At 40.4% G+C, this 23185-nt stretch overlaps 1 protein-coding gene across 1 annotated transcript in view; it reads right to left on the bottom strand.

Annotated features, from left to right (window-relative positions):
• The window catches only part of LOC126433663 (CCN family member 4), a 383910-nt gene that overhangs the window by 156297 nt on the left and 204428 nt on the right, over positions 1–23185 (bottom strand). The window lies entirely within an intron of this gene.

Below are 23185 nucleotides of genomic sequence, written 5' to 3'. Positions count from 1 at the left end.
TAAATACACAGAGAACCAGATAGGAATCTTCAAGTTACTTTCTCGCAGTCAGATTTTGCAACTCATTCTCCAATACTTATGTGGTAACATATCACCCCGGACTACAAGTCCATTAAAAAAAAAAAAAAAAAAAAAACGAAAAAAACAAAAAACCCATGTTGTAATTTTACGTAAGGTTACAGGTAGCTTACACTGCCGCAAGGATCTTTAAAATAACTCTCAAACTCCGTTGGTTTTTAAGTTTCAGAGTAACGGACTCATCTTAAATAGTGGGTGGATAACTATAATTTCTCTGGGATAAAATAATTTTTCTTTCATCTACAAAAATAGGTGCTTATGGCACGACATATGTCGAAACAGACCAAATCATTTATATAAGAAAAGAACAGATATAAAATCTTGCTCTCCGTCCGCCACCCCAGCTTCCCCCCTCACAAAATAACTTGGAGAAACCTCTGCAGACGCTCGTAACACATATCTGTGTCTTTCATTCAAAGCTTCGCACTAATCAAATTTTTAAAACATCTTCCTTCGCGGCTGGGTCATGTCGTCTGCAGTATTTTCTCAGAAATTACTCAGGCAATTCCTTATTAACATTTCTGTTTTGTACTCACCTGGTCTGACATTGCACAATGCCGGCAGTGATTTATACTTGCTACGCTCTATAATAAGAACAGTCTCACATCTCGTAAACTGCTAGAAGATGACATCGCCGTTGGAGATGACATCAAGCATGAACTGATGCAGGTAGTTCGCAGCTGTAAGGATGTGTTCGATTCCTGCAGGCCTCATAGCGCAATACTGCTCCCACCAGCCAGTGTAGGTGGCGCACTGAACGTTTAGAGACGCCGTTCACCTCGATGACGGTATTCGTGCAGACGACCATTGACCTAGTGCAGCAAAAATGTGAGTTACACTAAAAGGTGATCTGCGGTTCTGAGGAAATGGCCCCCCTCTGTGTAATCAAGCGCAGGAATAAATAATAAATATCCACTACTGGCGGTGTTTTGCGTGCGAATGGAGTGGGTAGGCTCTGGAGTACGCACACCGATGATAACAAGAGTTCGCGTGTTGCAAGTCGTTAGCTCGACCCCTTGGAAGCCGAAATCTCAAAGTCATCCTCTATTGACTGCACGGCCGTGCATTAATGACCTGTGGTGGCAGAGAGATGGAGCGCTGCCACACTAGGTCATAACCAGTTTGAGAATAACTGAACGAAACGTTCCGTGGAGCGGCCATATCAATCTCGCGATCTGACACCAGCTGACTTTTTCTTCTGGGTTCATTTAGAGGGCAAAATGTGTCAACATCACACACACAATTCAGCAGAACCGTGGGAAACTGTCACAGAAAAGTTCCGCAACATACTAGTGCGAGCATCTCAGGTTCCTTGTCAGGACGCTGCTCTTCGTCTGCAGACACGTAGGATGTGCATGGCGCATTGGTGAACCATACCATGGACAAAAGAGACTAATTGAATATATGTGAGAGCAATGTGTTTATGCTCGGTTTTATGTTCAACTTATGTTGCTAGTTTCTTTACCACAGTCACTGAAACATCATATCCACAATTATGGTCCACGCTGCATATCTGTAAACGCTGTCTCATGAATCACTCAGCATTAACAATATTTCTTCTATCGCCAAACCTCCGTAAACCCAACAGTCCATAATGTCTCCCCAGTATGACAGTTCTAAGATAATAACAATTTTTTCGTACTTTAAAACATATTGATATGTGATAGAGTTATGCACCTTGCAGACCTAAGAGAGAATTTATTTAAATGTGATTTACGGTGCCTATCTCGCAGTAATTGTAAATAGACGTATGTTTTCAACTGTGAGTATTCGCAAACAGCGACAACAACATATAATCTCTTACCAGTGCTACATTACTTGAGGATGCTAGGTTATCTCTGATCCGTTGTCTATAATGAGAGGAATTACTTATGATTTTACATTTGTTCTGCATTGGGCTACGGCGATCTATAGGTTTAAAAGTGTTCAATTATCTAGCAAACGGTTTTCTGTAAATATTTAACAAGGTAAAATACTTTTCTTCAACGAAATCTACCGAGATAATTACCGGTACAGATAGCATGGAGACAGTTGGAATCCGTGAGAAAAGATCATGGGTTCGAGTCTGCGGTCGCACTTTATATATGAAAAAAGTCGTTACGTCAAATATAAGATTTCTCCTTATGCAGACCAGTAATCATTTCTCAACGGAGAGCGCTACACTACTTGGTAGTCCCCAATCTGTCTGAAGTGTTCCGGTGCATCTTTTAGAATTTCCAGTATCACAAGAAACAGCAACTGCAACGGCGACCATCTAGTTAATATTTTCCACTCTACGGATACCGAGCAGCGCTTCCGACGAAGACAAACTACTATCTAACTCTTCAGTTCCTTTTTTCTCAGTTCAGTACTTCAACTTTACCAGGTCCATACAACAGACTTTAATAAACCACGACATAATAATCTTAGTCAGCATTCAATGAACTTCAGTGAGTTACACATGAGAAGAGTAATAGGCTATTGAACTAAAAGACGGTAGCCACCCAAATAATTACCAGAATTACCTCAATTAAATCAAATATTGCCTTTTCACTGTTAAAACAGCTATTATATTGTGCTTTCATCAACACCGCAATTGTATTTGCCTCATAAATCTGTACCTGTACCACTTATACTGACGCAGTCAACATTTTCCTAGCGCAATTTTAATTTAAATAAACAAGCAATTTCTTTCTAGCTCTCATTAGGAGAGAAAAGTGTATAGCTTTTTGTAAATAAGATAACAGATGCCTGAATGATGGAGCTACACTATCTGCAGAGGAGGGAGAGCGTCCTGAATTCGTCATGGGCTTTCTCTTCACCAAGCACTTCCCCAATCCTGTGCCCTCATCTTTATTCTGTAACCCGGGAGCCGGCCGGTGTGGCCGTGGGGTTCTAGGCGCTACAGTCTGGAACCGCGTGACCGCTACGGTCGCAGGTTCGAATCCTGCCTTGGGCATGGATGTGTGTGATGTCCTTAGGTTAGTTAGGTTTAAGTAGCTCTAAGTTCTAGGGGACTGATGACCTCATAAGTTAAGTCCCATAGTGCTCAGAGCCATTTGAACCATTTGTAACCCGGGAATCAGCTAACGCATACAACGATACTGGATTAAATGTTTATTTCTGTATGTCAAAAAGAGACTACTTCTGTATGAAACAAGAAAGCTCAACTAATGCAAGTAATTACATCAATAGTTAACTATCTGCGAATGACATTTTTCTTAGGTCCGAGTTGCACTGTTAAAAAATAAAAAAAATAGAAAAAATAAACAACGACTACGAAGGAATTACACGAATGGGACGGAAATCGGTAGATGTGACGTACATGTACTGACAAACAAATTATTACAGTTTCAGAAAAATTGGATGATTTATTCAAGAGAAAGAGTTCGCAATCAGAGCAAGTCAATAATGCATTGGTACACCTCCGTGCCTTATGCAATAAGTTATTCGGCTTGGCACTGATTGATAGAGTTTTGGATGCCCTCTTCAGGGATATAGTGTCACGTTCTGTCCAACTGGCGCGTTAGATCGTATAAATCCCGAAACGGTTGGAAGTCCCTGCCCATAGTGTTTCAAACGTCCTCAACTGGGAAGAGATTCGGCGACCTTTCTAGTTACGGTTGTGTTTGGCAGCTGAGCTCCGATGACCGGCGAAGGCTTGTCTGAAGGCGCCCCGGACAACTGTGGGATATCAACCTGACTCTTGCCCATCACACTCCTGAGAGCCATTTCATATGAGGGCCCCTTTGGTTGCCGTCCACGCCACCCTTACGGCACAGCAGTACGTCGACAGTTTTCTACGCTCCGGTTTGCTGCCGTTCGTGGCAAGCCATCCCTGGGTTTACATTTTAGAAGGATAATGCTCGCTCGCATACGGCGAGAGTTTATACGGATTGTCTTCGGCTTTATTCTTCTCCCACAGTCCATCATTCAGTTCCATACAATGCTGTACTTCCGTATAGTATCGGAAATTAGTTTCTCAAGTTAAGACTTATGTTTCACACAAGTTTGTTTCCATTGGCGAGTATGTGTCTTATTTCCTTGATTTGTCCTTCACGGGTTATTCTACTGCGTTGGTAGCAGAAATCCTGCACTTCGTCTGCTACATTGCCCCAGTATCGACATCAAGTATCTCGCTAATCTCAATTCCCATCTCAACATTTCAGTCCTTTCTCTTTGGTTTTTTCAATTCACAGTGTGGGCTTCTTAAACTTGTTACTGTAATCAACACGTCCTGTAAGTCTTCCTTCCATTTACTAACGATAGCAGTGTCATCAGCGATTGTTAACATTGTCATAATTTCATCCTGAATTTTAATGCCATTTATATCATTCATTGCTGTACCGTATAAAAGTTTAGCAGAAAATGAGGAAGGCTATAACCCCGCCTCTTGAAGTCAAGTAATTATCTTGGCCATACAAATCCTCTTTTTCCCTTGGTTTTTGTGAATAGTGGACTTTAACCGATATTACCTTTAGTGTACATCTCATTTGCATTCCTTTATAACTTATTCTGGTTAGCACCTGGATTTCCATCCAGCTAATTGTAAGATAGGTTTCTGATTTATTTACCTTGCTATCTTAGGGCGTGCGGATGATATTATCTTGCAAGCCCGATGGTAGGCTCCAGGACTGCTAGATCCCACACACTAAATTGAACAATCGTTAGGTTGCAACTTCCTCCAGCGATTTAACAAATGTCGACGAATCCTGCCAACTCTTCTGCCATACTTGAATGCAAGTCTTTTAGAGCTTTCTCGAACTCTGCTACTAATATCGGACATGTCGTCCTCGTCGTAGAGGTCATCAACGTACCCTGTCCACTTGTCCTGTCCCTTTACAGTTTACAGAGAGTACTTTACGGCATTTGCCCCTTGCTTCAATTGCATTTATCGCGAATCTCTCGCTTAGCGCTAAGTCCGAAGCGACTGAAAAAAATCGTAGGTGACTCCTGTAAATAAGGAGGGTAAACTAACGAACCCACACAATTACAGACCAGTATCCTTAACATAAGTTTGCTGCGGAAGTCTCGGACATATTCTGAGTTCAAATATAATAAATTTTCATGAGACAGAAATGTTTTTGTACACACATCATCAGGGCCTTAGAAACCACCAAATGGTTCAAATGGCTCTGAGCACTATAAGACTTAACATCTGAGGTCATCAGTCCCCTAGAACTTAGAATTACTTAAACCTAACTAACCTAGGTACATCACCCACATCCATGCCCGAGGCAGGATTCGAACCTGCGACCGTAACGGTCGCGCGGTTCCAGACTGAAGCGCCTAGAACCACTCGGCCACCCCGGCCGGCTAGAAACCATCGCTTGTGTGAAACTCATCTTACCATTTCGTCATATGTTATCCACTAAAGCATGGATGAAGTGGAACAGATAGATTCCATGTTCACAGCTTTCCGGAAAGCGTTTGAGACGGTGCCCCACTGAAAGTCTGAGCAAACGGATTAGGTTCTCAGATATATGAGTGACTCGAAGACATCTTAAACAACAGTACCCAGTACGCTGTCGTAGATGGTGAGTGTTCATCAGCGACAAGGGGTATTGTCATGAGTGCCACAGAGGATAATGATAGGACCACTCTTGTTCTCTATCTAAATAAATGATACGACGGACATGGTGAGCAGTAACCTGTGGCTGTTTTCTGATGATGCTGGGGTGTGCGTGCAAGTGTGGTCATCTAGTGACTGCTAGAGGATATATAATGACTTGCAGAATTTCTAGCTGGTATGATAAATGTGAGCTTACTCTAAATGCAGAAAAATATAAATTAATGCAGTTGAGCAGTATTGTTGGAACACAGCATTAGTAATGTACTGTATGACCCAGTCATACAGTAATATCTGTGCGTAACGTTGCAAAGCGATGTGAAATGGAAAGAGCACAGAAGGCAAGTATTAGGGAAAGCGGATCGGTGACTTCGGTTTATTGGGAGATTTTTACTAAACTGTAGTTCATCACAAAGCAGACTGCGCGTAGAACACTAATGCGACACATTCTTGAGTACTGTTCGAGCGTTTGGGTTTGCACCAGGTCGGATTAAAGGAAAACATCGAAGCAATTCAAAGGCATGTTTCTAGATTTATTACCGATAGACTCGATCGACATGCAGATAATACAGAGATACTTCGTGATCTGAAGTGGGAATCTTTGGGGGCAAGGCGACGTGTTTTTCGTGGAACAGTATTCAGAAAATTTAGATAATCGGCATTTGAAACTGCATAACGATTGTGCTGTCGCCAACATACATTTCGCGTACGGATCACAAAGATATGAGAAAGTAGTGCCCGTACGGAGGCACACAGACAGTCGTTCCTCCACCGGTGCATTTGTGAATGGAACAGGAGACGAAATGACTAGTAGTTGTTGTAGTGGTTCAAGGGGCTCTCCACCACGCACCATACGGTGCCTTGCGGAGGATGTAAGTAGATCCAGATTTAGTCAGAGCAGTTTAATACGCTTCACATTTTAATACAGACATATTTGCTTTCATATCTCTTTCGAGATATGAGAAGGTTCTCCGCTGAATCGGGGAGGAGAGGAATATGTGGAAAACACTGACAAGGAGAAGGGACGGAAAGGTAGCGCATGTGTTAAGACATAAGGGAATAGCTTCTATTTCACTAGAGGGAGCCTAGAGGGTAAGAAACTGTAGGGGAAGACAGAGATTTGAGTACATCCAGCAAATAATTGAGGAAGTAGCTTGCAAGTACTATTCTGAGATGAAGAGAGTGACGCAGGAGAGGAATTCGTGGCAGGCCGCATCAAACCAGTGAGAAGCATAGATATTGATGTACTCCATAATCTCCCAAGACTAACGTGCCGTTCCTGGAGTAAATCAACATCTATGCCTCGAGATCCCTCTTACTATGCTGTCACTATCATCTGCGAATGGTGCGAAGAGAGAACTGCTGACGGTAAGCCTCACCTGAATATTCTTCAAATCTAAGTATCAAACTTGTCGGTAAAACGGAACGCTTCTTTTGTAGCGTCCGACACGAAACTTAGACAGGCATAACGAAGCGTCCCACACTTCTTTTGTTTTCTCTCTCATACTGACTGGGACTGGTAAGAGTTCCAGACTGACGAGAAGTAGTGGTGAAGTAGTTGAACGAATGTTTGCAAGCCTTTTATTTCATCGATGAATCATACATAATTCTTCTTATATATATATCAGCCTGGCGCCTGCTTTTTCGATGTTTCGGCTCCTATATCTGGGCTTCTCGCCTATTTATGCGGATTTATTTACATTTATTTATGGTCCTGCCTTTCTACCAATTGGAGATCTTCTTCAGGTCTCTTGCTTTATCCCATAGTTTTGTAGCGGCTCATTTTCCTCTACTCGTCATTGTCCGAAAACAGCCTCACGGAACGTAAGTTATCTATTAAATATTTTAGAGGTAATATAAGCAGTAATGACCCTATAATGTGGCGGCAAGGTAACGTCGTAACTACCTTCACGTAGTGGATATGTTTTTGTTAAGAATGACTTGCTGCGTTTTACACGCTGGGAGGTACCAAATCCGGTACGGTAGAGTTCAAATTTGTTCACCAAGCGACAGTGCGGGACTGTGTCCAATAACTTTCTGAAATCAAATAAGACTACATCAACCTGAACTCACAAGATCTCTGCTTCCGAATAGCATTTTGAGTCCTATAGAGGAGATTTCCATTGTCCAGAAGGTCTTAATGTGCGGACATAAAAAGAGTTGCATAATTCTACAACACATAGTATATAGGCATTCAATGTTTGCACATATTGACGAACATTCTTACAAACGCGAATCACCCACGTCATTTTCCAACTGGTTGGCACCATTCGTAGCTACAACAGCCTGCCATACACCGCTGCCAGAAAGAAATCAAGTCCTTCGCATGATCTGCATGGAGCCCACAGATTTTTGGTCTGTTGAGAGATTTTATCTTATTTACGTGGTATCACTTATGTGAGTATGGGTCGTTTCGGCGTTCGTGAGATTGCTGGACAGACGAACCGTATTCTGATTCTCGTTAGTGAAACAATTTCCAGGGATCGAGTTAAATATTTCTGCCTTCCGTCAGTCATCTTCCGTTTCATTGCCAATATGGATACTGAGTGACTAAATATACGATTTTCATTCGTCTGCTAACTTCATAGAAGACCACAACATAATACTCGTACATTTGACCAGATCGGTTGCAGAAAAAATTTAACATTCAGTTTCATTGAAAGTTTTTTGTAATGCCACAGTTTCACTTGGTTTTAACTTCATAACTTCATTTAGTTTTTGTTTACACACAAAGCTTAAATCATTGATGAGTCACGATGATGTTGATTTGTTTGTGGGGCGCTCAACTGCGCGGTCATCAGCGCTCGATTGATGAGTCACGGCAGGTCATTCCGAACCCTAAGAATCTTGCTCAGTAAATCCACTGAAGTGACAAAAGTCGTGGGACATATGCAAATGTCGGTGGTATCACGTACAGTGCATTGGTGGAGCCGTCATTTGTACTCAGGTGATTCCTGTGGATTATGGCTGCACAACGGAAATTAACAGACTTTGCACCCGGAACGGTAGGTGCAGCTCGACACGTGGAATATTCCACTTCGTAAATCATTATCGTATTCAATATTCCAAGATCCACAGTGTCAACAGTGTGCCGAGAACACTAATTACCTTTCACCACGGACAACACTGTGGTCGACGGCCTTCAATTGATGACCAAGAGTATAGTTGTCAGTGCTAACAGACAAGCAACACTGCATAAAATAACTGCAGAAATCAATAAGACGAAAGTATCCGTCAGCACAGCGCAGCGAAATTAGGCGTTAATGGGGTACGGCAGCGCACGACCGACGCGAGTGCCTTTGTCAACAGCACGACATGGTCAGCAGCGCCTCTTCTGGGTCCATGACCACATCACCTGGACGTTGAACGACTGGAAAACTGTAGCTTGGTCAGATGAGTGACGATTTCAGTTGATGAGACCTGACGGTAGAGTTCGAGCTCCGCTACGAAGCCATTGACCCAAGTTGTTAGAAAGGCACTTTGCAAGTTCATGGGAGCTCCATAATGGTGTGATCTGTTTGTATATGGAATGGACTGGGTTCTGTGGTGCAACAGAAACGACCATTCACGGATAATGATTACGTTCAGCTACTGGGAGACCATTTGCAGCCATTCATTTAATTCGTGTTCCCAAACAAGAACGGAGGGTGAGATTTGTTTGAAGAACTTTCTGGAGAATTCTAGATTGTCCCATCGGACATTTATGCGACAGAAACGCATGTCATGCACAATATCCTGCACCGTAACACCTTCGTAATTATGGACAGCCATAGAGGCAGCAACGTTCAGATGCTGCACTACGCGGAGCATGGGAAGGTCCGACACAATGTTAGGTAGTGTCTCATGACTTTTACCATCTCAGTGAACATGTCTAAGGTGTCTTGTACAGTACTTTTGAATGCAGTCCAATGGTACTTCATATCTCATCCACCGACAGGAATTATATTCAGTCTACCGAACGAAACTTTCACTCTGCAGTGGAGAGTGCTCTGAGTTGAACCTTCCCGCCAGAGTAAAACTGTGTGTCAGACCGGGATACGAGCCTGGGACTTTTCCTTTATGCAGGCAAGTACTTTACCGACTGAGGTATCCAGGCACAACTTAGGACCCGCCCTAATAACATCGTTTTTTCTAGCGTCTCATTCAAACCTGGTCGTTTTGGGTGAGAAAGAGGCCAGTAACGAGTAGAGCTAGAAGTAAGGTTGAGAAATTTAGATTTTACTCCCTTCTTATTACCTGTAACTAAGTCTGATGTTAACTACCGTTGTAGCAGAAATAGAATGAAGTACAATACAACTCTGTTTTGAAGTCACCGCTGATGAAAGAACATACCTCAAAACATGATGGCACTGAATAAAATGTACATTCTTCGTTTGCAGACAGGATTCCATAAAAAATTTCGCCTTTTACCCGAAATTAAAACTTTGAAGGGAACACAGATGGTGCTATTGCAGTTCTCTCTACCCTATAAATTGACAAATGATTGGAAATAAAATATTTCGAATTTTTTAAATGTAAATAATAATATCATGGATATCAATGTTAAGATGCCGTAACGACATTGCTGTCTCTTGTCAAAGTGAGTAAGAACTAAACGAAATTTTGAATGGTGTCTTGTACTGAGCTTAGAATATGGATTGAAAGTAAGCCTTATTAAGAATTAATTGTTCAAAAGCATCAGAAATAAGATTAGCATCAAACTTAACAGAAAATTCGGAACCACGAATCAGACTAGGCTAAACAGATTATTGTTCGCCAATAGAAACCTACTAATATTAAACTTAGACCTTAAACTGAGGAATCGTTTTCTGAGAAAGTATGTATAGATCACAATACTGAACAGAGTAAATGGGGTATCGCTGGAATCAAGGAAAACTAATCGAAGCGTTTGAGGTGTGTTGTTAAAGAGGTATGATGAAAATAAAGTACTCTGATAAGAAAAATTGGAGTTCTCTATAGGAGAGGTGATCAAAGGAAAATGCGGAAAACACTGACTAGACGTAACAGAATCATACATTATACATCAAGCGATCAGTCACCACGAAACTTCCATAATGTTAACCGTACCCATAGCGGCTGAAATTGCAGGGCAAGGCAAGACTGAGATTAATATTTATACAACGATTCACCGACTACTTTCTGTGTAAATGCTGCTCTGAGATGGCAATCCTAATAACGTTGACAGAAACAATAAAGATGTTAGTTCTTCTCTAGATATGGCACACAAGGAATTCAATATAACGACTGGCGTGATTTCACGACACTTGAAGACTATTAAAAGATCTAATCCTAGCTAATGATAAATTTTCACACGGAAAGAATCAAAATGCAAGTATTCATGTTGTCATGGTTTCTAGCAACATGCAGCCGTCAAATAAGACTACACAGGTAAGAACTCATCAAATCGTTTTTGACGGCGATATGTATCGTTAAGAACCAATGAAAAGTGTTTTCTTAGATGCTACACAGTGCGTTTCAAAAATGGTCAATATACGTAAGAGGTTGCATGTTTACATTCATATTGGCTAAGTTATCACTATAGGTTTTAAACGTGTTGAAGATTATTTGAAGCACCTTGGCGATAGTAAATTAAACACTTAATAAACTAACAACACAACAGGTACTTTTCTTTTACATATGGTGATATTGTATATGTCTGACATTACTCAAATATGGGAGCGATCTATAGTGATATGAAATATAGAAAAAAACTTAATCAGCCAAGATCGCTAACTGTAACTTGTTTTTGATGACGCGTTTCGGTAAAACTAAGATGTTATCATCAGATGTGTAAAGATCAGAAATTACAAGCGTGACCAGGTCTGATATGGTAGGGGCTACAATATTTTCACAATATATAAACAACATACTTTAAGCAAATACACATAAATATATCTCTGTCATACGTACAGTATATCGTGTCAAGTCGTAACACGTAATTTCAGGAACATCAAGAAGCTGACAGATTGGAATGTCAATAATAAAACAAGAGTTACATAAAACATCATACATATAGCTCAGATTCCACAAAGTCACGTTCGTACTGTAATTGAAAGGAGACTGAGGATGACACATCAAATCAAAGATGTTATAAACTACCAGCAGTACTGTAGTAGTAAACATACTGAAATAGGATTTAATATATAAAGCGTAAGGACGAAATTGGATCCAAGGTTTCAACAAAACAACGCATTACTTTGGCATCTGGATGTTTAGTCGTACTCATGTTAAAATACCATATACAAATCACAGTATTAGAGAATACTGTGATTTGTATATGGTATTTTAAGAATACAATATGTTAGTTCTTAATCTCTATTATCTACATACATTATGACATGTACTTCGTGCAGTGTTCTTGTATTCTTATCGCCTAGACCTTACGTGTCTTCTGTGACCTTATTCAGTTGCGATGTGTCTCCCACATTGCACGTTCCTCATAACAATGGCGATTATATAGAACGTAGGCAGTACAATTGATATGAAATACTTCCTATTATAATTTTATAACAATTGCAAATTTAAAAAAAAATTATTACAAGGTTTCTTTAACTTTTTAGAACAAGAAGTTTTTTATTCCAAGACAGACTGGTTTGAATTAATTGTGTTACTTGAGCTTGTGCAGTCGGTGTAATATGCACGATGTTATACGTAAATCTTGCATTATTGACACGCCGATGCATCACTTTCGTCATGTTCTTGGAATGACGCTTTACGACTTGACACGATATATTGTACACATGGTGGTAGCGTGTTGAGATGTATTTGCGTAAAGCAGTTTATATAGCCACGTTGTGAAAATTTTTACCTCACCTTAATGTCTCCAGCCTAATTACACTTTTAAGTTTCGATCTATACGCTTTACAGTTTCGATGATGGCAATTTAGGTTTGCCGAAATCGATCATTAAAAATAAAATTGAATTAGTGATCTTGGCTGTTGATGTTTTTACTTCTGTATTTCATTTAGTGATGTGGCTTCTAATACGCTATTACTTGTACTGATTATCTGATGTGCGTTATTCTTACGTGCGACGTTAGCAAAGTTTGTTCGTATGTACGTGTAGGATCATGAAATCGTCGTGCGGAAACTGTGGCTCATTTTAAAAGAGGACTTAACAGCCGCAGTCCCATCCCTTAAGCGTATTCGCCTCATGATGCTGGACGAGGAAGAAAAAGAATTTCAGTTACATGTGATCATTCCTCCTTGTTGCTTTAAAAACTTTCTACATGCGATACCTTGCAATATTCTACTTAACTTTAGTAAAATTAATGTTTCCTTAGACTGAAAAGGTTTTTGAACGCAATAATATTCTTATCGTATCCTCCCGTGTACCTGTTGTTGAGTGTTATTTTCGTTGCTACGTGGTAGATCAGCGGAAGGTTAGTTGGACAGCTACACCGATGGCTGCCCATCGTCACTGGTGCGCTATGAAGGGTGACTTGTACAGCTACTTTCCAACATTCCACCGTCGCCAACAGTGATAATACTGAAAAAGGAGTTGTAAGTGCCTTCGGTCCTACTTCCTCCCATTTTTCATCGTCCTCCGCAAAATCACAAATGAAAGCAAGGAAGAATGAAACCGCTGTGTTACTCTGGAGCTCTCAACATTCCGAGGATTTAGAAGTTTTGAACTGTTTCCATCCACTCAATCATGCGGTTGAAAAGAAAAGGTTGCCAGAACCAGATGCTAACAATTCGGAAATTGCAATTACCGCTGCTTGTGAGACGATAAGCACGCAGCTTCAGGGGAATGCGAGTCCCCACATGGAGCTGTCTTCAGAGCCGCGCAACGGCGAGTGAGCCGTCGGAGGCAGAGCGCGCAGGCACGCCGCGTATGCAATTACTGGTGGGCCGCCGTGTGACTACAGCGCGTGTCGAATCGCGTGGGCGGCCAGAGGTGGGTGGACGGGGGTGGGCGGCGCGGGGCAGGGCGGAGGTGGTGGGGGAGGGGGCGGCCACTACCCACTGCGTGCCGGCCAGCCGGCGGCCATCACACACTCTAGTCATTCGCCAAAGGATGACGCAATCTGGGCCAGCCGTACAGTGGCAAATCCATACTCTGATCAGCAGGGGAAACCAAACAGACACTTTACTTTGGTAACAACGACTATCTTGTCCTCAATTACTGACACTACAAATGAATGGAACAGGATCTCCGTAATTCCTATAACATTGGAGTTCCACCAAGGAAACGTAAAGCTTCTGCACTATTCAGTTACTTCTGAGCCGTTGACAAAACTGCCTGTTTCTGTTATCAAATGCTCGTGTAATCTGACTTCTGCTTATCTTTCCACCGATTAATGACATCATTTATAGTTTGTCCAACACACATCACTCAGTAGAAATAGAATATAGCAAATGGCAACTTGCCTTAGTAAATTATAATAATGAGCTAAGAAAGACAGAGTAAGATGTGACGGTTATCTGACGGAGAACTTAAGCTCGCCTGCCCGACAAAAGGCAGAGAACCTGTGATTGATGTAAGGAAAATACAACACAGTCTGAAAAGCCTTGAAGCTGTCTATCAGCTTTAGTTAAATTCATGTTTTGGTTAACAAGCAAATTGAATGATAATTACTATCAAATAAGTCTGCTGTAATTACATTAACCTCGGCACAGTTTTCCCAACTTCCTAATTTCAGTTTCCTTGTCGGTATCAAGGGTGTTTAAGCAAAAGTGATTGCTGTTACTTCTCACTGTTTGTTATTTTCACTCATAAAGTATTCGCTTTCTCTCAAATTATACGTACATGAACTTCAGTAGCAGTAGCGTTATAGCTAAGTTTTCATAACGTCATGCCAAAGTTCGAGTAAAAATTCGCTTGGAATAATTGGCAAGAAATCCAAGGGTTGGATGTATGAGGGTAGTTGTAAAGGTTTTATTTCTTTGCGTATAATGATACATTTTAAATGCTAAACGTAACAGTTTAATCTTCTGCCTGCATCGTACATGAGGTGGAATTTGCACCACTTAAAGTTCTGTATATAACATTAAAAAATGTGTGAGAAGTGTAAATGTGACGTATAGCACCATATACCTATCTCATCAACTGGACAAGTGGAATGATTAGCGCAATTTACTGAACTTGCACACAAAACTGAATATTCAGTTCAGTTTGAGAGAAACCACAGAACACACTGTGAGGTGTTATTTAGCCATGACAGAACTTGAATATATGAAAATGTTCTCAACGTGATCTGTACTACCTGGCACGTGGCAGTCATAGTTCAAATGCGCACTTATCGTGTGTCAGTTTCTAGCAACAACTTACATAATATAGTTATTCTACTTTAAGGCAGTTTTTGTGTTACTTCACGGTATGATATTTGTTATAATCTGTTTTTAAATTTAACCCATTTCTCGTCAGCATCAAGGTAATATTTGAGTCCATATTTACACTTCTGAATTCCATACATAATATTAGACGCTCAAAAAATGTTCATCTATTAATATGTCCCTGCGTCTCCTTACGAGGCTTCCAGTAGGTTATACTCTTCGAACATTACACATTACGATATGCCCCCCTCCCTCTTGTGTACTGAAAATTTATCTTATGATTATTTCTTCGACATCTTGTACATAGTCTACAGATCATTCATTAACAGTTTCCTTTTCTTTTCTGTTGTCACCAGTTTTCGGTATGTGGACATAGATTTCTATGTTAATGGTTGTTACAGTTTTTTTCTCCTATGGTAAGAATATTTATAACATTACATAATTCTTAACAAGTTTGTTTGTGTGGCCAGCGTCTTCACAAAACTAACATTATTCATAGTATCTAATCCTCCGCACCGTTCTATAAATGTAGATCTCAGCTGTAAATAATAAATTGATAGGCAATGAGAATTAGGACATTGCTTGTAAAACATGCTTTATTCACGTTAGTTGATAGTTCCACGATAAACTGTGAAAAGACAGATTTGTCTCTAATTTAAAAATCTGATTAATGGTAAATTTATCGAAATATGTGCATGAAAACAATGGTAAGCGGCAAAAACGTGGTTGTGGATATTGGTAACGCTTGCAGTGTTTGTCTCACGAAAATATTTTCAGGGATGATTTGTACGAATCTGAGGATGAATGTGGGTACCTACGACTCAGATACAAATCCAGAATTTGTTCCCCAGCACAAATACACTACAAAAATTGTTGCTCTTCAGATAAATGCGAATAATTATTTAAGCAAGAGCACGAATGTAGTTGTGTCGCTTACCACGTTGTTGTTGTTGTGGTCTTCAGTCCTGAGACTGGTTTGATGCAGCTCTGCATGCTACCCTATCCTGTGCAAGCTTCTTCATCTCCCAGTACCTACTGCAACCTACATCTTTCTGAATCTGCTTAGTGTATTCATCTCTTGGTCTCCCTCTACGATTTTTACCCGCCACGCTGCCCTCCAATGCTCAATTTGTGATCCCTTGATGCCTCAGAACATGTCCTACCAACCGGGCCCTTCTTCTTGTCAACCTTCTTCTTGTCAACCACACTTCTTATGAAAGTACATGACAGAGTGATGACGAAAATGGTACGGGCCATCTTTAACATAGTTTATGTGCTCTATTCAGTTGCTTGTTAAAACTGGTTATATATAGTGGTAAATCACAAATCAATTTTTGGTGTTTTATGCTGTACTGTTGCAAAACTTGATATTACAAATCCTAGTATCAAAAACTGAGACGATTAGGACGTATTAATTTGTAGTTTTGAGTGGTTTCACAGCAATGCTTAGTTAATTCGCCCAGCAATTAAACAGAGCTAAGTCAATTCTAACCAAGTTAAGTCCACTCAGTTTTCACGCAAACAATGTTTCCTATGCGGTGACAAATTTTTAAGGGTGAAATTATGGGTAGAATTTATCATTTCAAAAATATGTGGTTACCTTACATATATCTTAAAATAATAACTTACCGCAATAAAAAATTACGTTCCATGAACCTGAACTACCTTATTTATTAGATTTTATTGTAACTTTACTGAGCAATTTCTCTAAACAACCAACTAGTTTCCTACCATTATTTACAGCAGAGGTCTTCAATACACAAACATCCCGCCATCAATTTCATCAGATTACGATATGCTTATTCCATAATTTCTGTGACAGTGTTTGGCGCATTGGGAATTCAATGGAGAATAGTAACTAGATCTTCACTGTCCTGTAGGACACAGCAGCTAACCTTAAACTGGAGAACCACCTTGACCTCACTGAACCACGTCTCAGCTGTTAGAATGAGATGGACCTTTAAGAGCGATGCAAAAGTGGTGATGGTATTGATTTGTTTGTCTTTTCCTCTTACATAATCGCTCAAGGATTAAAAGTACAATGATAAGTTCAAGTTTTGTCCAAAATTGTTATGGACTCATTTATCACAGCAATAGAATGTGTATATGACACTGAATAAGAAATCAAAACATAGTATTTTGGAAATGAGTTAATTCTTGACTTTTTTTCATCACCTTTATCAACAGTGTCAGATTCCATTCGTGACGAACCAACATTCATCCACGTGTGCGAAAGATTTTTATTTGGTTGTATGGCAATATTAATTTCCCGTCGTCACAATCGTGTCAACATTTCGGAAGGAAAGTCTTGTGTATCATTTTTCTGTCAATCATGTTATTCGCAGTTTCTACCAGATATCCATTAGGTGAGGAGGAGCGAACCTGGAACGTGCGTGGATAGCTGTGGGAACTGTCCAAAAACTACACTCAGTGCGGATATCAAATCAGGCCAACTAGCGGCGCTAGTATTCTATCTTGGCCCGATTCACTGCCTCTCCCCACCTTCCCCTTCCCCCCACCCATTTCGGTCTCAAAAATCTACACAAAAGCAGCGCAGTTTGGAAACTTGTAAATCGACAGAGATGATTGTCGAGATTGCAGGATATTAATGCCCACTATCATTAATTAATTAATGTGAATTAAATTCTCAGGGTTTGCTGCCAGATACATTGGCAATCTTAACACAGTATTACTTATGCACTTAGTGTCAATACTTATTTACTTTGTGTACTAGCTATTGTATGTAATAAAATTTTCTAAAATGTACAAACGGCACAGAAAATTAATTATGTTTCTTAAAGCGAACATGGAATTTTGTACACATCTATTCAATAACGTCGAAATTTAGTCACTGCCCCAAATTAAACTGCTACTTTTAGTACACCATAACTTCCATGTGATAGTACTAGCTATTGGAATCAATATAATTTGCAACATCGTGTATCATGAATGACTATCGTAATACAAGCGGGATACCCCATAACTACGTATGTCGTTGTAAGGATATCGGTCCGCACACGCCCGTACAATGTACCAATAAGTTCCTAAAAGCCATGCGTGAAAATGCGATTCATCGTGTTGTCATATATCGGGTTCTGTTGATCACAGAGGTGTGGGGTTAAAGTGTTTGGATAGCCCATGGGCTAGAAACCATTTGTATACCCATCAGAAAAGCGGTGTACTGTAGCTATACTATAGAAAAGGGTGAAAATTTAAACATTACATACACACTTCACCCAGCTCAGACAAGTTGAAGAAATCGTTTGGTTCATCCGCATTTGGTGTAGCCTAGGGTGGGCTTTAGACGGTTTACTGAGAAAGCCCCAAAAACTCATGACATTTGTGTAACAATTTTTATTTATAGCAGATCGTCCAAATTTTTACCAAACGTACTTAAGATAGTGTTCTCGGGGAACGTTGAAATTTGTTTACCGTTAACCGTTACAGAGATCCAGAGATTCGAAGTAACCATACTTAAGCAGAAAACAGCAAAATTGAGTTTTTAGTCTTTTTGCACAGTGGGCCGCAATTATCTAAATAATCAACAACAGAAAATGGGTGAAATTTGGACTGTGCATTCTGAACACAAATCCTGCAACATTATTTATTTCCGTTTTCGGAAATCTTCATCCGTGATCAAGACAGATCCGAGAAATGATAAGTTTTGGATACCAAGAATACCAGCTGTGGGGATCACCACATCTGTCACTTCTACTCAACAGAAATTGTCGAAATTTTGAACATATGTTCTTAAGGTGACGTTCCTGGGGAACATTTTTCGATATCATTGTCCGTTACCGAGATCCAGAGGTTCAAACTTTCCGTTTTTATGTACATGAAATATGCAAGTAATATCCCGTCTGAGGCGTAAATGTTGTTTTAACTGGCGTAGTGAACATATGGCAATGTTTCTGAGGTCATCACAAGGGTTCTGAGGCCACTGGACTATGCTTTTAGTTGCCATTTTTTATCTAATGAAACTAGCTCCTCTAAGGTGTATGCGGCAAGATATCACAAAATACGTTAACCATGTCGGCAATTATGCGATGCAGCTGTATAATGGGCACTTCAAGCCTCTGCAGGCTGCCTTGACCTGGAAGGTATTGCACTTTGAAACCTGGTGACGCAAATACTTCACAAAAAATTACTTTCTCATTTTTGGTATAGTGTAGGCTTATCCTAGAAATGTTGTGTAGCTTTATGTAAAGTAGTTTAAACCGAATTTGTGTGGGGTGAAAGACAATTTTATGTTAACCTTAAATTTTGCGTCCTTATTTCTTGTTTATATGTGACAAATTGTGTCGAGGTAATTAAACTGTCAAAACTTTTGTGACTTACAGAATTCGTGTTGTACAGGGTGAATTACCAAACATTTGCACGACAGATATTGTTGGAATAGAAAGCACTGTTGATGGGGATTTTCACACAATGGATTATTAGTCATCGGCTTGTGTTGTTAGCTAGTAAACAGATTGTAATATTACTTCGAAAGTGTATTTTTTGTGCAAAAGTACACGTTTTGGATCGATGCTTATTGATTTTAACATACTAAAAACAGAGTAAATTAGAATGTCAGTGGCGTTTGTTGCTGGATTCTAGTGCGAGTCATTTTGAGAAGCTTCCACACCGGCACTTAGTGCCATTCTATCTGCATAACTGCTAGGTGCTACGTTGTTATGTTTGCTTATAGTGCACTTGTATGTCGCTTGAATGCATTGCGACTTGCTAGTCAGTTAGGGTGTGAAAGTCTAAGCAGTAGGTCATGAACGGACGTTGGAATTTATCAATGCACAAAAAATCGATCCTCGTGGTGTTTGGGGAGTATAAGAAGAGCGCAGTTCGCCCCTCTAAGGTGTATGCGGCAAGATATGACAAAAGACGTTAACCATCTGGGCAATTATTTATCAACCTGTTTAGCCAGTTTCCTCGAAGTGGTTCAAAATGCTTCAAATGGCTCTGAGCACTATGGGACTTAACATCTATGGTCATCAGTCTCCTAGAACTTAGAACTACTTAAACCTAACTAATCTAAGGGCAACACACAACACCCAGCCATCACGAGGCAGAGAAAATCCCTGACCCCGCCGGGAATTGAACCCGGGAACCCGGTCGTGGGAAGCGAGAACGCTACCGCACGACTCGAAGTGGTGGTGTAACGCGTAGAAACAGTAGGAAACAAGTGACGAAAGAAAAGAGGGGGGAGGGGGGAAATTAATTCTTAATTCTCTTGTTGCAGCTGATCAGCACATTAGCTCCTCTGAAGGATATCGCAAAAGACGTCAACCATCTCGGCAGGTATTTATCAGTTTATTCAACTACTTACATGAGAGTGCTATTATAACAACCAGACAAAGAAGCAGTAGGAAACAAGTGACGATAAAAGAGTGGGAAATTAATGTTCTTGTTGCTCCAGTTGATCAGCACGTTAGGTGCCGCTCAATCTGGCGATAAAGTAGCACGACCTAGGCAAATGTCCCATGCCTTCTCCGTCGACATAGGTTCCACCGCTATCACATTTATCTCCCTCACAAGCTACACAGAAATTACTATGAGAATCGTGTTAACTTCCGTACATGGATGTTAAGACAGGATGCTCCAGGTGTAACATGTGTCTTCTTTCATGATGAAGGCACATTTCCGTATCATGCCCAGGTAAACCGCCGACACATGCACTATTGGTTTTTTGACAGTCCCCAATGGCTTAGTCGGGTGGAACGTCAGCGTCCGTGGAATGTATACGTGAGGGGTGGGGTAGTGAACCATCAGCTCACAGGAGCGTTTTTCATAGATAGAACAGCGAAAGCACGCAAGCATTGCAGCTTCCTGACAGAGGTTGCTAGGAGATGATTCTATGCCGACTAGGAGGAACCTGTGGTACCAACATGATAGCTGTCCAGCCTATAATGCACTAAGTACTACAGCTTGTCTTCACGAATTGTTTCCAAATCGTTGGATTGGGCTCAGAGGACTGTACCTCGGGCGGCTCGTTTCCCGGATTTGACGCCTGTAGACTTTTTCTGTGGAGAAAGCTGAAAGATGCTGTCTACAAGGACACAGCAACCACACCCGATGATCTGCAATGACGTATTATAGTAGATTGTTCGTACATCTCCGCTGAAACGCTAGCACGAGTGCAACAGTCGTTCCATACCACACAGGTAACGTGTATTGCCGTTGCCAGTGACTATATGAATACAACCCGAGTTGGCCAATTGTCCCGTGTATTGTTGGAATACATATAATTAGTTTATGTACTTTTGTCGTTCTTTAATGTTTGCTACCACTGATATTTTACAAGTGTTGGTGGGGGAACGCTTCAAATTTAATATCTCATAAACCACTCGCACTAGAATCCTGCAACAAACACCACTGACATAGTAATGTACCCTACTTTTGCTGTGTTAAAGTCAATAGGAATGCCGGCCGAAGTGGCCGAGCGGCTCTAGGCGCTTCAGTCTGGAACCGCGCGACCGCTACGGTCGCAGGTTCGAATCCTGCCTCGGGCATCGATGTGTGTGATGCCCTTAGGTTAGTTAGGTTTAAGTAGTTCTAAGTTCTAGGGGACTGATGACCTCATATGTTAAGTCCCATAGTGCTCAGAGCCATTTGAACAAATCAAAAGGCACAGTTCCATTTCAAAAAATGTATGTTTCCACAAAAACACACATTCTAAGTAATGTTACGATGTGTTCATTGGCTACAAACACGAGTCACTGACTAACAATCCATTCTGTGAAAACCGTACATCAACAGCACTTTACACTTTCGCAATGTTGGTGGCAGAAGTCTTAGGTGATTCACCCTGTTCGTATAATGCAGAAAAAGGGGCGTGACCAGAGTTTACACGTGATAAGCAGAGATGATCCGTGTCGAATATGAACTATCGACTGTCTTCTTATCAAAGATAAAAATCTATTTAGCGATTCTGAAGAGCTGCTGTCAATATGTTTCATGATCTCTTTTTTCCTATTAAAATTATCCTTATGCTTACGTATTTAAATGACTTCTGTACATAGCCGTCGATAATAGTTCGTCGTCGTATATAAAACTTTTGTTTGAGGAATCTTCATTTCGTGACTTCCTGATTGAAAAGAACGCTCTGCTACAGCCTATTTGTCTATTTTCCCTAGTCGGCAATGAGTTTTGTCAATAAAACGAAAAATCAGTCTAAGTTCCTAATATTTTATTTTTCATTCAATGGCCAGTTTTGGTCAGAGATCCATTATCACATCAAAATAAAAAAGTCGAAAATGGCAGTTCCGAAGATGTCAACAAAATGTGTAACGTACATTCACAGCGCATACAGACAACTGTGTATGCACTGTAACTGTACGTTACAAATTTTGTTGACATCTTTGGAAATGCCATTTTCGACTTCGTTATGTTAATCTGACAATGGCTCTCGGCCCAAAATTGGCCATCGAATGAAAAATAAAATTTGCTACTTGGACTGGTTTTTCGTTCTATTGATTAACAGAAGTTGCTAACCCAAGTTACTCCAGCATGCTGGAAGTTCGTGAAATGACTTTCGTGTTACTTTAGCCGTGTATTCACACATCTCTTGGTTGTTCCAGTATAAACTTCACCACATGTACACGGAAATTTGTATACGCCACGTGAAGACAGAGGACGTTTATCCTTTACAGATCAAAGTGCTTGACTTACATTCTTTGTTTGTCTAAAAACTGGTCTAATGTCGTTCTTCTGTAAAATCTGATCTGTAACGTTTCTAATGAAAAGGAGAGAAACTATATACCTTCACCACAGTTTATCCTTTTTGTCCTTCGGTCTTCCGTTATTTGCGCATAGAGTTCTGTTTATGTCTCTCTCTGAGTAGTCATCTTTCTCGACATCTTGCTTTAGATGTTTTAATTCGGCGTGCAGGTATTCCTGCTTGCAAATCCTTTTGGCTCGATCGACAAGACTTTTACTGTCACTTCTCTTTTGTTGTGGATGGTGATTAGAGTTCTTAAATAAATATCTGTCCGTGTGCATTACTTTTCGAAATATCTTACATGCCAAACTTCCATCGGTCTGTCTCATACTACCCAAGAAAGATATTCTGTTTTCATTTTCTGTTTCCATAGGCAACAGAATTTTTCGTTTATTTTATTTAGAAAACCAAAGAATTCGTCCAAACCTTCTTTTCTGTGCGGTCAGACCACCAATGTGTCATCCACAAACCGATACTGGCGAGATGGTTTCTTATTTGCTTTTCTAAAGCTGACTCTTGGAGTTTCTTCACACAGATATTAGCTACTGCAACACCTAATGGATTGCT

This window comes from Schistocerca serialis, chromosome 1 (assembly GCF_023864345.2).
Source record: "Schistocerca serialis cubense isolate TAMUIC-IGC-003099 chromosome 1, iqSchSeri2.2, whole genome shotgun sequence".
Taxonomy (NCBI): Eukaryota; Metazoa; Arthropoda; class Insecta; order Orthoptera; family Acrididae; genus Schistocerca; species Schistocerca serialis.
The sequence above is the reverse complement of the archived record's forward strand: the minus strand, read 5'-3'. Positions and strand labels throughout refer to the sequence as shown.